This window comes from Ambystoma mexicanum, chromosome 6p (assembly GCF_040938575.1).
Source record: "Ambystoma mexicanum isolate Mex_15411 chromosome 6p, UKY_AmexF1_1, whole genome shotgun sequence".
In the NCBI taxonomy this organism is placed as follows: Eukaryota; Metazoa; Chordata; class Amphibia; order Caudata; family Ambystomatidae; genus Ambystoma; species Ambystoma mexicanum.
The window spans coordinates 327,890,384-327,904,470 of record NC_090935.1 but is presented as its reverse complement, the minus strand read 5'-3'; positions in this window follow the sequence as shown (position 1 = coordinate 327,904,470).

The window sequence follows — 14,087 nt, the reverse complement described above, 5'->3', positions numbered from 1 at the left end:
CTATCTGAAACCACACAAAAGTATTATTTTCTGTGCTGAATTGTTTGCTCACTGTGACTCCTTGTGTATTAAAGAGATTATTCCGTGTTACCTCAACCCATTGGTAATTGTTGTGTACCTATTAAGACATATTGTGATAACATTTCAAATACATAAATAAATCTTTACCTTTGCAAACCAGCCTGATTCCTTGTTCAGTGTGACCGGGGGGGGTTCCAGGAGAAGGGCGTGATATTAGTATATCGTTCAGAATAAAGAACTTTTAGAAAAAAATAAATAAGGATTTCAGTTGTGCATTGCATGCTAGGCGTTGACTTGCGTGTGTGCCAGATTGAAATCACTTACACTATAAACAGGACAAATCCTCCCTCTACTAAAGAAACCCACTGTGGATCACAACAACATAGGTAACTATCGCCCAATCAGCCACCTTACCCTACTAGATAAGATCATCGAGAAAGCGGTAGCTGCACAGCTGCAGCAACACATCAACACCAAAACTCTGCTCCAAACCTACCAATCTGGATTCAGACCCAGATGCAGCACAGAGACAGCAACCATACAAATTGTCGACGACACCGTCAGCCTCCTTAATGACAGCCCCCCCTGCCTCTTGGTTCTACTCGACCACTCGGACGCTTTCGACACAGTAGACCACCAGGCACTTATGGAAACCCTACATCAGAGCATGGGGATCAGCAGCATTGTCCAACACTGGGTCAAGTTCTACCCTGCAAACTGCATGCAGTTCGTTCAGATGGAGTCCTCTAGATCGCCAATGCTACCCGTCACCTGTGGAGTCCTGCAGGGCTCCATCCTCTCACCAACGATCTTCAATCTATAGATGGAGCCGCTGGGAGCCCTCCTATCCAGACACAACATTCACATACACCAATATGCCGACACACAGCTATATCTCAAGATCGGCTCAAGGACATCAATAGGCTAAAAACTTGCCTCTCGCTGATCCAGTCTTGGACATGTGCTCTAGCACCTTGAAGCATCTTTTGTGCCAGATGGAATTACAAATAATGATCTCAGACCAAATAATCGGACAGACTCAATGAATTGGAAAAGTACTACTTAATTCTCATTTAATAAAGTTCGGAGAACTCACAGGCATCGCACTGATGCTTTCACACATACATAGAGGTATTATACCCCAATATGCGTCATCTATGACATCATTCTACGTGGCAAAATACAAAACCTTTGAGGGAAGGGATTGGTTAAGGGAACATATCTACTTATAGAACATATAAGGATTAATGCATCATTGGCTACCCCTTATCTGTAGAGCATGCCTTGAACATACCTCTACGCATAGTACTGATTATAGCGAACAAAACAACAGTGGATTGTTCTATGCACCGTTGTATGTTAGGTTGTCCCGCAACCCCACAGATTGTTTGGCATATTATCCTAAGCTTGGACCTTTAGCTCTTTAGCAGCACGAAAGTGAAACGAAACGTAGGTGTTTGAATCCCATCAGACGACTTCCCATTTTCCCAATTAGTCCATCATCCCTCATCAGTAGGACATAAGCCATGCTTCTTCTGTTTGTAGATGACCTTGTTGCCTGTTCACTGTTTTGGCACATTCAAGGGTGTGTGAGCACACCAACATCTTAACTTTAGGATCTAATGAATAGCCTTTTCTTTCGACTTCTGAATCATGTGTGAACAGACCACAAATGTGTCCATTTCACCCTTCTATTTACTGCTATTTGATTTCATTATGCAGGGTGCTGTTGCTTCTCTTGGCCTCTAGATACTTGCTCACTCTATCTCACATGATTTTTGTATACTTTTAATTGACCAGCAGTTTGGCTCTCACAAATGTTTTCTTCTTCTTTCATCTATGAGGAATCCCCCACATTCAGAGCTTATCCATACAACTCTTTTTGTGCTCTCTGCTTATCCCTTAAAAATAGCATCCTTAATTCAGTGCCAACCTTGACTCATCATCGGCTCTGTACACAGAGCTGTTTTTCTGCGTCTCCTGATCCTACAGCCTCTGAGGTAGCTCGGTTAAGTTCAACGTGAGCCAGCATCCAATTTCCTATTATGGCCGTCCTTGCCATGTTATATATATATACACCTATGTCCTCTTTCCTCTTCAAGTAACCCTCCCAGGTTGAACTTGGTACCTTCCTCTCCACCACCACACTCTGCACATGTGGTGTTCCCCAGAAATCTATCCTCTCCCCTGGTTTTTCAATGTCTATCTTGCCCCTTGACCCTCTTGATCCCTTATTTTTTCTCTAACTTTCATTGTTACATGGATGACACAGAGCTCTCTTTCAGGCTACCCTCTGCCTCCTCCTCACTCATCCCTGTCTGTCTATCCGCTATTCAGGCATGGTGTAACTCTAATGATCTCTGCCTGAATGCCAGTAAGATGGAGATCCTTCTTATTTGGACCCCTGCTCCCGCGTTTCCCATGTCACTCTGGTCGGACTCCCTTGTCTCTGTGGCCTCAACCTCTTGTGTGGAAAAAACCTTGTGGTCATCTTTGACTCCTCTCTCTCCTTCTCTCCACACATCACGGACATTGCCAAAAAGTCTAACTTCCAACTGCACCTTCCTTTTCTCATCTTTTCCACAGAAGCTCATTGTCTCCTTGCCCTGGTTCTTTCAAGGCTGGATAACTGCAACAGCCTCTTTCTCAATCTTCAATCTTCCTAACTCTACCCTTCGCCCTCTTCAACTCATCGGGAACTGGACCGCAAGACTTTATTTGGACTGAGGCCCAGGGACTGCATCTCTATGGCTATGAGAGAAATCTCTATACTGGCTCCCGGTGGCTGAAAAGATCAAGTTCAAGGCCCTCTGCATCCTCCAAAAGGCTGTGTGGGGCCAGGGCCCTCAATATCTCCAAGGCTCTCTTCCTAAGTACCTTCCTTCTAGAGCTCTCTGTCTTCTACCTCCAATTCTCTGAGGGTGAGTCGCTTCTCCAAGCAGTGCCTGGGTGGTAGATTTCTCTCGAATGTAGGTGCCTCCCTCTGGAAAAGGCCTCCTTGCCAATCTCTGCCTTGAGCCAGATCTCCTTATATTCTGGAAGCTCCTCAATACCTTCCTTTTCTACTTCTCCTTTTCTATGCCACTCCTCTGCTAACCTTTCCCCTCTTCCTTCTCTGCCTCCCCTCTGCTAACCTTCCCCTCCTCCTGCATCGTTATGCTGACTGGCTGTTTGGTGTTCCTCCGAGTAATACAGGACACCAGGCCCCCTCATCCCTGTCCAGTCCCATGGACTTGCCTGCTGGCCTTCCTGCACTGCCGCCTGGCCTACCTTGCACTACCTGGGTTGTGATTACCTTGGGAGGCCCAACCCTCCTTGCACTTAACTCAGGGCCCTGCTGCTCTGGGTGCACTTCTCCCCTTTTTCCTCCCCTGCACTTTCTTGTCTGCGCATCCTTCCACACGGCATTCTTCCATACTTTCAGTGCGATATGGCTGTCTGAGTGCATAACATCTCTCATACACTCGATGAGTTATTGGAACAATACAGAGGGTCCATTTACAGCTCTTCGACTGCTGTTCCAGTATGACGTGGTTGCGGGGGTGAGAACTAGTGAGAAAGCATCTACCTGCTCCTCTACAGAAGTCCAGTGCATACTTGAAGCTCATCCCCTCCAACACCAAATTCCTACTCCTCACCAACAACACCGAACACCCAGACATACAGTCCTGGCTATCAACCATGAACTCTGAGGGCTTCACATCCGAGCTCACCTTTTGTGCCAAGTCCTTCGGGTTTCATATTGACAAACACCTCTCCTCAAGACACACATAGCTAAGAAAACTCAGACAGCTTGGTATCAACGCTCCCTCCTGTGAAAAGTCTTCCTCCGGACAGCTTTAGATCCACCGTTCAAGCACTGGTCCTATTACACCTGGATGGGGCCAATGCACTCCTCGAAGGCCTCCCATCAACCTCTCTTTTGCCCCTGAGATGTGTCCTGCACGCGGCAAACACCTCATCAAGGCTGTACACAGATACAACCACATCACCTCAGCCTTCATTGACCTACTCTGGATCCCACTGCACGCACAAATCACCTACAAGTCTTGCTGCATCATCTATAAGGCAATCGCCCTCAAGTCACCCAGCTACCTCACAGAGAAACTCAGCATCTCTGGCAGACAGAAGCCAGGACATGTGCAGACTTCAAATCTGCTGCTGCAAAAAGGAAGGGACCAGCAAACAAGCCTTCTCTGACTATGCCCCAACACTATGGAACCTCCTCCCCGTTGACATCAGACTCACCCCATGCACCTACAATTCAGAAAATAACTCAAGAACCACTTCTTCAAGGAGTCCCTTCTCCTCAACACCTAAGCCATCACGTCACCCATGGCTCCACCTGATTTTGCTAGATGGCGCCTTGCCCTCTCCTCCACGCAACCCATTACAGCTGTACCCCTCCTCTGTGCCCCTCTGTATCCTATCCCCAGCTGTATATCTGTATATCAGCTCTGTTGTTATTATTGAAAAGCACTCTGTTATGCATCTGTCGTGTTGCACACCTCTTTAAAGTGCTCTGTTATGTATCTGTATTGGTGTATCCCTCAGTAAAGCACTTTGTTGCTTCTCAAAGCTAGGTCCACGCTCAATAAATACAATAATAATAATAATAATAATAATAATAATAATAATAATAATAATAATAATAATAATAATAATAATAATAATAATAATAATAATAATAACACTCAGCCCCCACACTGCTAACAACCAACAGTAATCCCAGTCATAAAGGTAAAACATTCACAGCACGAAAACTGCATCTTCTTTACCTTTTGTGGTTATGTAGGCCGAGAGAAGGCTATTTTCTCAAAAGGGGTGTGAACGTAAGCCAGTAGCAACCCAAACTGCAATAGTACATAATTTCAAACCAGAAGAATTCCCAATCACGTTTTTATAAAATATATAATTTATACAAATATACTTTAAACAAATCATTCATATAACTATAAAAACACAAACAAAAACTCAACCCTGTAAAAGAAGACAGAAGATGAAGAACAGAAATGTATAAGCACTCTAGATACTCCCTCAGGGAGTGAAGCAGTCAAGAACTGCAACAATGTGGTCAAAAGTCTTCCTCTAAAAAGGTGCACTTAACTAGTCTTTAAGGCCCAAAACAGTAACGTAGGGGGTCAGGATCACTTGAAGTACCTGATTCAATTTTAGGTATTTCAACGGTGTGAAACCAGGCTTCAAGGTGCTGATGATGCAGGTCAAACCAGATCTGCGTGCAGCGAGTCATATTGGTTTAAGGGGAGAGCTGGTTTTGAGTCAGTTGAAGTGGGTGCATTTTGTGGTCAGGATGCAGCCTCAAGCAATGGTGTGCAAATAGCTCACTGGGTCGGTTTGAAGCAAAGCCTGTTCGAGACATTGGACACCAATGGTTGACAAGTAATGCACTGCCCCAGTATAGAGTCGAGGTCCGGCTGTTCAAAGCTCTGATCGTGTTGGTCCGATGCAATGGTCAAAGAGGCGGTGGTTCAAAGTCATCTGCAGCAGCAAGCTGTTTTTATTTTAGCTGAGCATGTGAATTTATCTGCTTGGTCAAATACAACGATTGGCCTGTCCGACAGATGTAAAATAGAGGTAGTTCGAAGTGCCAGTGGTTGAAACTGGTACATTTTGTTAGGGAGAATTCTCATTCTATGGCTAATTTCCCTCACCTAGTGAGTCCCGCAGCAGCTTTGCTGGATTTCTGGAGTTTATTTTTTCCACTTGGTAAGAGTGTGAGCCTTTTTCCCACTCTTACCATTGTTTTGCCATGTGTATTTCTACTGTTTGTGTGATCTTGGGCTCTGGAGCACACCACTCCATGAGCCCCATTGTTGTGTGTGTTACACAGCACCTTTAGTGCAGTAGCACAGGGTCGTCTTTGAGACTTCCCTCTGACTCCATTTTTCTGGGGCTAACTACCGTCCCCCAGAAATAGGTAAATGTGCCTTTAACTTTACATAGTCACGTTAAAACTACAGACCCAGTGCACCCGATCTTACGTGGAGTATTGGAAAAAGGTTAATTACTATCCCTTTTTGTTTGTGCCTCTCTGAGCTCTGTTTTGCTCTTTTACCATGTAGAGTTGGCTGGTAGCAGTGGTATCTACCCTAACTTTTCTACCGCGATTATATTATATAAACGTGGTATTGTTCAAGGCTATTGTGGTAGCCTCGAACTTAAACTCGCTTGCCCAAATACTTTTTATTTCGGCTCCACTTGGGTTTAGTCGCCATTTCTTTTAGTTAAAGTCCTTCTTGTATTTAACTTTGCGCAGCAAACCAAGTTTGGCTTCTTTGTTCACCGTCTTTTGGCAGGCTTCTGCAGAGAAGCCCTCCTCTTGGCGCCTGGGTGTCTAGGTGGGCTGAATGTGAGGGAGGGGTGTAGTCACCCCCTGCACAGGGTCCCCATCGAGACCCAAGTTGCACTTTGTCAAGATTGGCTGAGGTGGTTGTCTAGACTGGACAACCCCCCTGCTTTGTCGTTGACAGCCAAGCTGCGTGAATGTGGGATTTTCGCATAAAAGGCGGAACTCTTGGGCTGGAAGTCAGAGTTGCCACTGGAACTACAAGGAACCGATGGGAAGCAGAGAAGAAGACGGCTGCTGCAACTACCCCGTCCCAGTGAAGCCCTGCTTCAGTCCTGAGCTATCTACCCTTCGACGACCAGAGAAGATCCAGACCGGAGTCTTCTTCCTTTGAGCCTGGTGGGGTCAACCAGCTCATCTTCCACAGCCAGAAGATCCTCTTCGTGGTCAAAATCGCTGCACACCGCTGTAGTGGTCCGGATAGCCATCTGAAGAGCCTCTCCTGTTTTAAAGGAGTACTCTTTTTATTCACTGTCACTGCTGCTGGCCTCATCCCTGGGTAGTGCAACTCACTCCAGACGTCCTTCTTCTTGTCCCCACGACTGAAGCTCCAGGAACTGTGAGTTTGCGGGAAACTACCAGGAACAACTGCCGTGGCACCAGCTTCTTCAAAGAATAAGATACTGTGTCCGACTCCGAGGAACTAGGGTGAACCCTTTTCTCCTCATCAAAGGCTCGTCCTTGTCTTCTCTCCTTCTTATAACTTTTGCTTCCTCTTTTAACAATATCCAAGTACTCCTGGCATCATTGAATCTTGAACTATCTGACTGTGTGATCCTCGACAACAGGAACCCTGTTCCACCTAACACTGGCGCAGGCCTATTGACTTTTATCTTTGGGTTAGAAAGTGTTCTCTGATTCTGTCTGCCTTGGCAAAAGTATTGCTGATGATTTTTGCCCCCAACTCTCTTTTGGTAACTCAGGTGCTAAGTGTGGTTTTACCCTGGTAACATTCTTTCCACGGATACGCGTATCTTTAGTAAGACCGAACTGTCATTGCTGTCAAAAAGTGATCACTTATGAATTCCCGGTAACGTCTTTTGTTTCACAACACCGGTCCGAAAAATCATAAGGTACTTACCTTGAGTTGTTTCATCCAAAGTGAATTGGTTGTATGTAGTGTATTTTTCGTGTGGTTTTAATTTAATAGAGGTGAAGTGTTCTGCAAACAGATGGTCAAAAATAAATGTACTTTTACTTTTTAACCAAAAAGCTTGAGTCAGTGTTTGCTTGAGTCACAGTAATTGTGGTCCTTTGTGTAATCCCTACTACTGCTCATTTGCTCTTGAGATAAGAGTGGCTGCTCTGCTACTGCTACCACTTTAACATAGTAGTACAGGCTTGTATCAAAGGTGAACTTGTACTGCCACTTGTAGTCTTAATTGTGTGTAGTGGTCCCTAAGGGCACTGCACAGGATTCTGCCTAACACATTTATGTTGCAATAGACCATATCTGCCTGGACCCAGAAGCAGTGCCCTTTAGGAGCAGAAAAGTCCATGTGATGGGGAAGGCTCTGATTGGAGTATTCTCTCATGTGGGGTTTCCTAAACAAGTTATTTTTGACAGGGTGTCACACTTCATATCTGTGCATATGAAGGCCATTTGGGGTGAATGTGGTGTAATTTACACATTCTCCACAGATGTTCACCTACAAACCAACAACTTGTTGAGTGGTTCAGCAAGACCCTGAAAGTCATTACAGGTGGCTTGGAAGAGCTCATTTGTAGAAAGTGGGATATTCTTCTGCCATACCTGCTGCTTGCTTACTGGGAGGTGTCACAGAGTGGTGTAGGGTTCAGTCTCTTTAAACTCCTGTTTGGTCATCCTATTAGGGGTCCCCTATGTCTGGTGTGGGAAGTATTGAAGGGAAATCCCAGAACTCATTCCCACAATATAGTGGATTATGTTTGTGGCCTCAGATCCAAGGTGGTCAAGTGCATAGAAGTGTACACAGAAGCTGAAGTAGGCAGATGCATCAGGTCTTCCATGTCCACCGGCTGAAGCATCATTGCAGGAAGGATGACCCAGTGATGGGTCTTTTGAGGCAGTTCAGATCTCCCCAGACTTTACTGAGCAGCAATTGTGAGACTGCCAGCAAAAGAGACTTAACCAGTCTCTAGGGCCCAAAATGATAGGTCAAGGGGACAGGGTCACTTGAAAGCACCTGATTCCATTGTAATGTCGTTCAATGGTGTCAAAACCAGGCTTGGGGGTCCTGAAGATGTTGGTTAAAACAGGTTTGAGTGCATCAAGTCCTACTTGTTCAAGAAGGCATCTGGCATTGAGTTGGCTTGAAGAGGGCGCTTTTTGCAATTTGGATCTTGTGTTCGATCAGTATATTACGGCCAGCATAACAGGGTCGAGTCAAAGTTCCGGTTGGTTTGAGAAATTAGTAACTGCTGATTCGGGTCAACGTCAAGGGGTTTTAAACTATAATCCTGGTGCTCTAATGTGGTCCGAAGTGGCTGGCTGATTGTTCAAACTAAAAATGTGACTTGCTCTGCTTGGAGTGATATAGCAGTGAGCCAGTAAATGGATTCAAGACAGCAGTGGTCAAACTGTGAGAGAGTGGTAAAAGTATCGTCAATGGATCCCTTTGGTTCAAGCGTTGTGAGCTGGCTGCTGTGCAAACCCCCGCAGTCACGCTATGGCAAGGTGACTCTTTTCAGTATCTGCTCTCCCGGCCTATGTAGTTTTGCAAGCAGATTAGCAAGCCTTGGCCCTCAGCAAACTCACTCCCAGTGTGCCTTGGGAGTGGGAAGGGCAGAACCTGCCTCTACTCTCGAGCACTCCTTCTTTTCTTCATTGTCTGAGGGCTTTGGAAAGATCAACTCTATGAAAAGAGGCTCAAATTAATTCTTCCTTAAATCCTGGATGATGTAAAAGTGAATCAAAGAAGTGGTGGTAGACTCCTGCCTTTATAGGTAAAATGCCACATGGGATCGAAGTAAAGTAAGCCTTCTTTAAACTGTCCCATACCTGTCCTTGTGACAAGTGCCTCACACCTTCTGATGTCATACCCAGATTGCTTTGCGAAGCAGGACATGTGGGGGAGGGTGGCAGGAAAGAAAAAGAAGCCCACAGAAAATTCAAGAAGGAGGAACCCTTTCTTCTTGCGCTCTGCTCAGTGTGCCTGTTTAAAACCACTCCTTCTGTAACCTTGCTCTACAAAGGCTCTCCGGTGTGCATCCCCCTAATGTTAGGCAGACCTTTGCAATGTATTTGGCTTGTTCACTCAAGGTTCACTGGTCATTTCCAGTTGTGAGATCCCGCCAGGCCTACCAAGGTAGGGTGTTACATTCCCTTGCGGAGAGTCAACAGAGGCATGGATCTTGCCCTTTGCCTCATTGACTAAAATTCAAACAGGAAGGTGATGAAATCCAGATAGCCTCTAGGAGCTGCCTCAGCTCACAGGGGGGACACTGGTATGCTACACATCATGTGTGGCTGTAATATTTATGCACATTTCCCACCATTCCAAAAGAGGTATGGCTTATATATCCAGATTATGCTGCCAACGGAAGAGTACTTTATCGTAATCATATTGATTTGGAAGAGAGGTGTAGAAGCAAATGCATGACATGGAATTTATTGGAAGGGGTCCGATTAGCAGACCACTTTCTGAGATAGATTACCCACTTCATTTTATTATTAATACAAATCAAAAAATCTAGGGCTTTTATACTATTGCCACATGGTAATCCTTCAGTGTTCAACTGACTTTAGGTGCCTGGTGCAAAGGTTTTTGAAATACATTGTTGGACAGTTTTTGTCCTGAAATCCAAACATGGTAACTGCATGAAATGTGGTACTAGGGTACTATTGGGTATGTGTGGTGGTGTTATGAAAGGGCAATTTAGCAAACTTTAAGGTTCTGGAGTGCAACACAAGATGTGGGCGCGGGATACATTTTTGGGAGTTTTGGGTATCGTGACAACAGTAGAGCAGTTTCCCACTGCCCCACTGACATCCACTGACTTCACACATGTTAATGTGCTGAAATGTTGCATTAGAGCACCCTTAGTTACTACGCCTAAAGTTTCTGGAGAAACACCACAAAATGCTGCCCCTGGGTAGCCGATTTGAGAGTTGGTACATTTTACATTTTGAAATAAATTTCTTGCTACTCCCAACAAAAAAAATGGCAACAAGCTGAATTTTCAAAATTCGGGCCGCCCAAATAACATCTTTGATATGTCAATTTGCGGCTAAAAAGTGTGGTTTCACTCTCGGTGGAGTCCGCCAACTTTATACACAGGTTTTGGCACCCATGTTAGTCTCTGGTCTCGAGGCACTCTTATCTATTGATCTGAACAGGCTGCAAGTGGTGGAGGCTAAATTCTGGCAGGGAATATTCAGGCTTCCACCATTCACACCAATGGCGATCATTAGACTTGAGGAGGGTCTATCTTCCTTAAAATCTATAGTTCTGAAAAAGAGAGCAGAAATGTATTTAAGGATGAGCAACAATCCCGAGAATCTCCTTTTGAGATCTGTTTATCAGGAAATCTCTAAGGAAACCGCCAATTATCATCTTAAAGACAAAATGGAAAATGTCCTGATGGAGATATGATGGACCACCAGTGGCGGGGTTTCAGTTATCTTGTAAAAATTGCTTTGTCAAAAAAGGTTGATCTCTGAGATTGGCTTGAAAATTATGAACATCTTGCTAAGCTTCGGAAATATCAATACATACACTACATGCTATATTCATTGAAACAAATGCAGAGCTATTTAAACCTTTGCCCTTCAAATAAGTTAAGACGATTCATCTTACTACTGAGAATGGATAATTTACCTGTCTTGACAAAAAGAAGTGCACATAGGCATCAGTCCTCCTTGGAAAGATTTTGCTGTATATGTAAAAAGGGAATGATTAGAGAAACAGCAAAACACATACTGACATAATGTGTTAGTATGACAGATATTTACCATTTATATCATGGAAATTATGTACATGACTTCGAGTCTATTAGAGAACCTATGTTCTGGTCGCAATGTATTAACTTCCAAAGTATTAAGGTACTCATTTCTATGTTTAATGTCTGGCTTAAAATCGAAAATCTACTTGGTTTCCATCTAAGCTCAATTGAAAACTCTGATTATCTGTAAAAATTAATGAAGAAAGTGTCATTAATTTTTGGTTAACAGATCAGTTTAGGATGGAAATACGGATTTAAGCTCCATTTATAAGCTCATCTCAATAAATGCAGTTCTGATGAAGCAATGTTAGAGACAAGAAGTGCTAACTCTGTAGGTGAAATGTTCTTTGATGAATGCTAAAATAACAACCAGAAAAATGGAAAAGAGGTTGTTATTTTTGTTTTAGGGTTGCAATTATTCCTTTTATGGCTTTACTTGATGACACCATGATTAGGAACTATGTAGGAACGAGATGCTCTTTTTTAACTGTATATTCAACTACTATTTTGTATCTTATTTTTTTTTCTTTTTCCATTCTTTACTTTCTTACTTTTTTACTTTTTCTTTGTAATATATATTGTAATCATGTGTAAAGTTTATTTATTAACTGTATCACGTTATTAATACATTAAAATTAATACAAATAAAAAAAGCTAGGGCTTTTACACTATTGCCACATGGTAATCCTTCAGTGTTCAACTGACTTTAGGTGCCTGGTGCAAAGGCTTTTGAAATACATTGTTAGACAGTTTTTGTCCTGAAATTCAAACATGGTAACTGCATGAAATGTGGTACTAAGGTACTATTGGGTATTTGTGGTGGTGTTATGAAAGGGTAACTTAGCAAACTTTAAGGTTCTGGAGTGCAACACAAAATGTTGGCGCAGGATATATTTTTGGGAGTTTTGGGTATCGTGACAACAGTAGAGCAGTTTCCCACTGCCCCACTGACATCCACTGACTACACACATGTTAATGTGCTGAAATGTTGGACCCTTAGTTACTACGCCTAGCGTTTCTGGAGTTACACCACAAAATGTTGGCCATGGCTAGCCGATTTGAGAGTTGGTACATTTTAAATTTTGAAATAAATTTCTCGCTTGGCAACAGGCTGAATTGTGTTATATTTGTACACAGCCATATATATGGCCATGTTCTAAAGCACTAGAAAAAAACTTTGAGTTAAGCAAAAAATGCAGGGCTGGGGCATGAAACATTACACAAAGTTAAGTTCAACACAACCACACCTTGGCAAGCAGTTACACACAGGGCCACCTTAAGCACTTTTGGGACCCTCAGCACTAAAATCTTTGGGGCCCACCCCCCACCCAACCAAATGAATTCAGTGATCAAGAATATCTGGTTCCCCCCACCCCCCTGACACAATCACAATTCTTAGGTTGATATGCTGCCTTGCAGCTTTCAAAATAAGCATGTTTACTGCCTTTAAGTCCCACTGCCATCTTTATACTTGCTCTATTCAGAATGCCGAACAAGTAGCATTTGAAGGCCAATGTTAGCAGTCTACAAAGAGGTTAAGTCTGTTCTAGTATAGATACAGGATACTTTTTTCTCAATAGCATCCAGGAAGGTATCCAGCCTGTACTACTAATGCAGGACTATATGTAAAAGGTACATGTAACCGATAATAGACAGATAACTCACATTAACTGCCTCACAGAATACAAAAGTGCTCAAGCATGAATAGAGGAGACCAATTGAAAGGAAGGAGAAAGCTACACATACCATAGTATACATAGTGGATGCAGATTAGAAGCTACCAGGAAGGTGTCTGTCTTGAGAAAGACTAAGATTAGAAATGGGATATGGTTTTTAAATAGTGTTGCCATCAGCGATCAAAGGAACAAGTGCCTGTGGTGTGCAATTTATCAATGCTCACTAATTATTTATTTCATTTATTGACAGTGCCCAAACCCATAAGTATCATGGCACTGAAGAAATGGGTACAGTGTCAGTGTGAAGGTACTTTCAGTTAATCATTTCAAGACACAATTGTTAATGTTCAGTTATTCATGTTTGTCGAAAAGGAGTCTTGAGTCTTTTTCTGAAGATAGGGTAGGAGGGTTCTTCTTGGATGTGGAGGAGGGGGCATTCCATAGGGAAGGGGCAATGACAGTGAAGCTGGCTCCCCCTGCTTTTTTCCTGGAGAATCTCTGGATGGCTAGCGGCTTGGTGGTAGAGGCACTCAGACGTCTGGTATGGTGCTTTTTGGTGATACGTTGACTGAGTATGGCAGGGGCAACATTGTGGTTGCATCTGTCTGTTATGGGGAGGATCTTAAACTCAATGTGTGCTTTGATTGGCAGCCAATAAGCTTCCCATCTGGGATGGTATATGCGATCCGATCGTTTTAGTCCCCAGACAGCGCAGAGGGCATTATTTTGAATCAGTTGAAGTTTGGCGAGTTTTTATGATGAGGTACATGAGAATAGGACATTGCAGTAGTCTAATTTGCTACCAATGATAGCCCTGTCAAGTTTGAGATAGTTGTCAGTAGAGAGAAATGTTCTGCTGAGGTTGATGAGCTTAGTGGTATATGCTGCTGAGGTGTCAAGGGCCTTTACATGTTTGTGCATAGTTAGATCTGTGTCTAGCAGGATTTGAGTGTCATCAGTGAGGTTTGTGTAGGGGATTCCAAGGTGGTTGAGTTGGCTGAACAGTGGTTTAGTATACATATTGTACAAACTGGGAGAGATACAGGATCCCTGAGGGGCTCTGTAGGGGACGGTAATGGGGTCGGCAGTGTCTGAGCCAG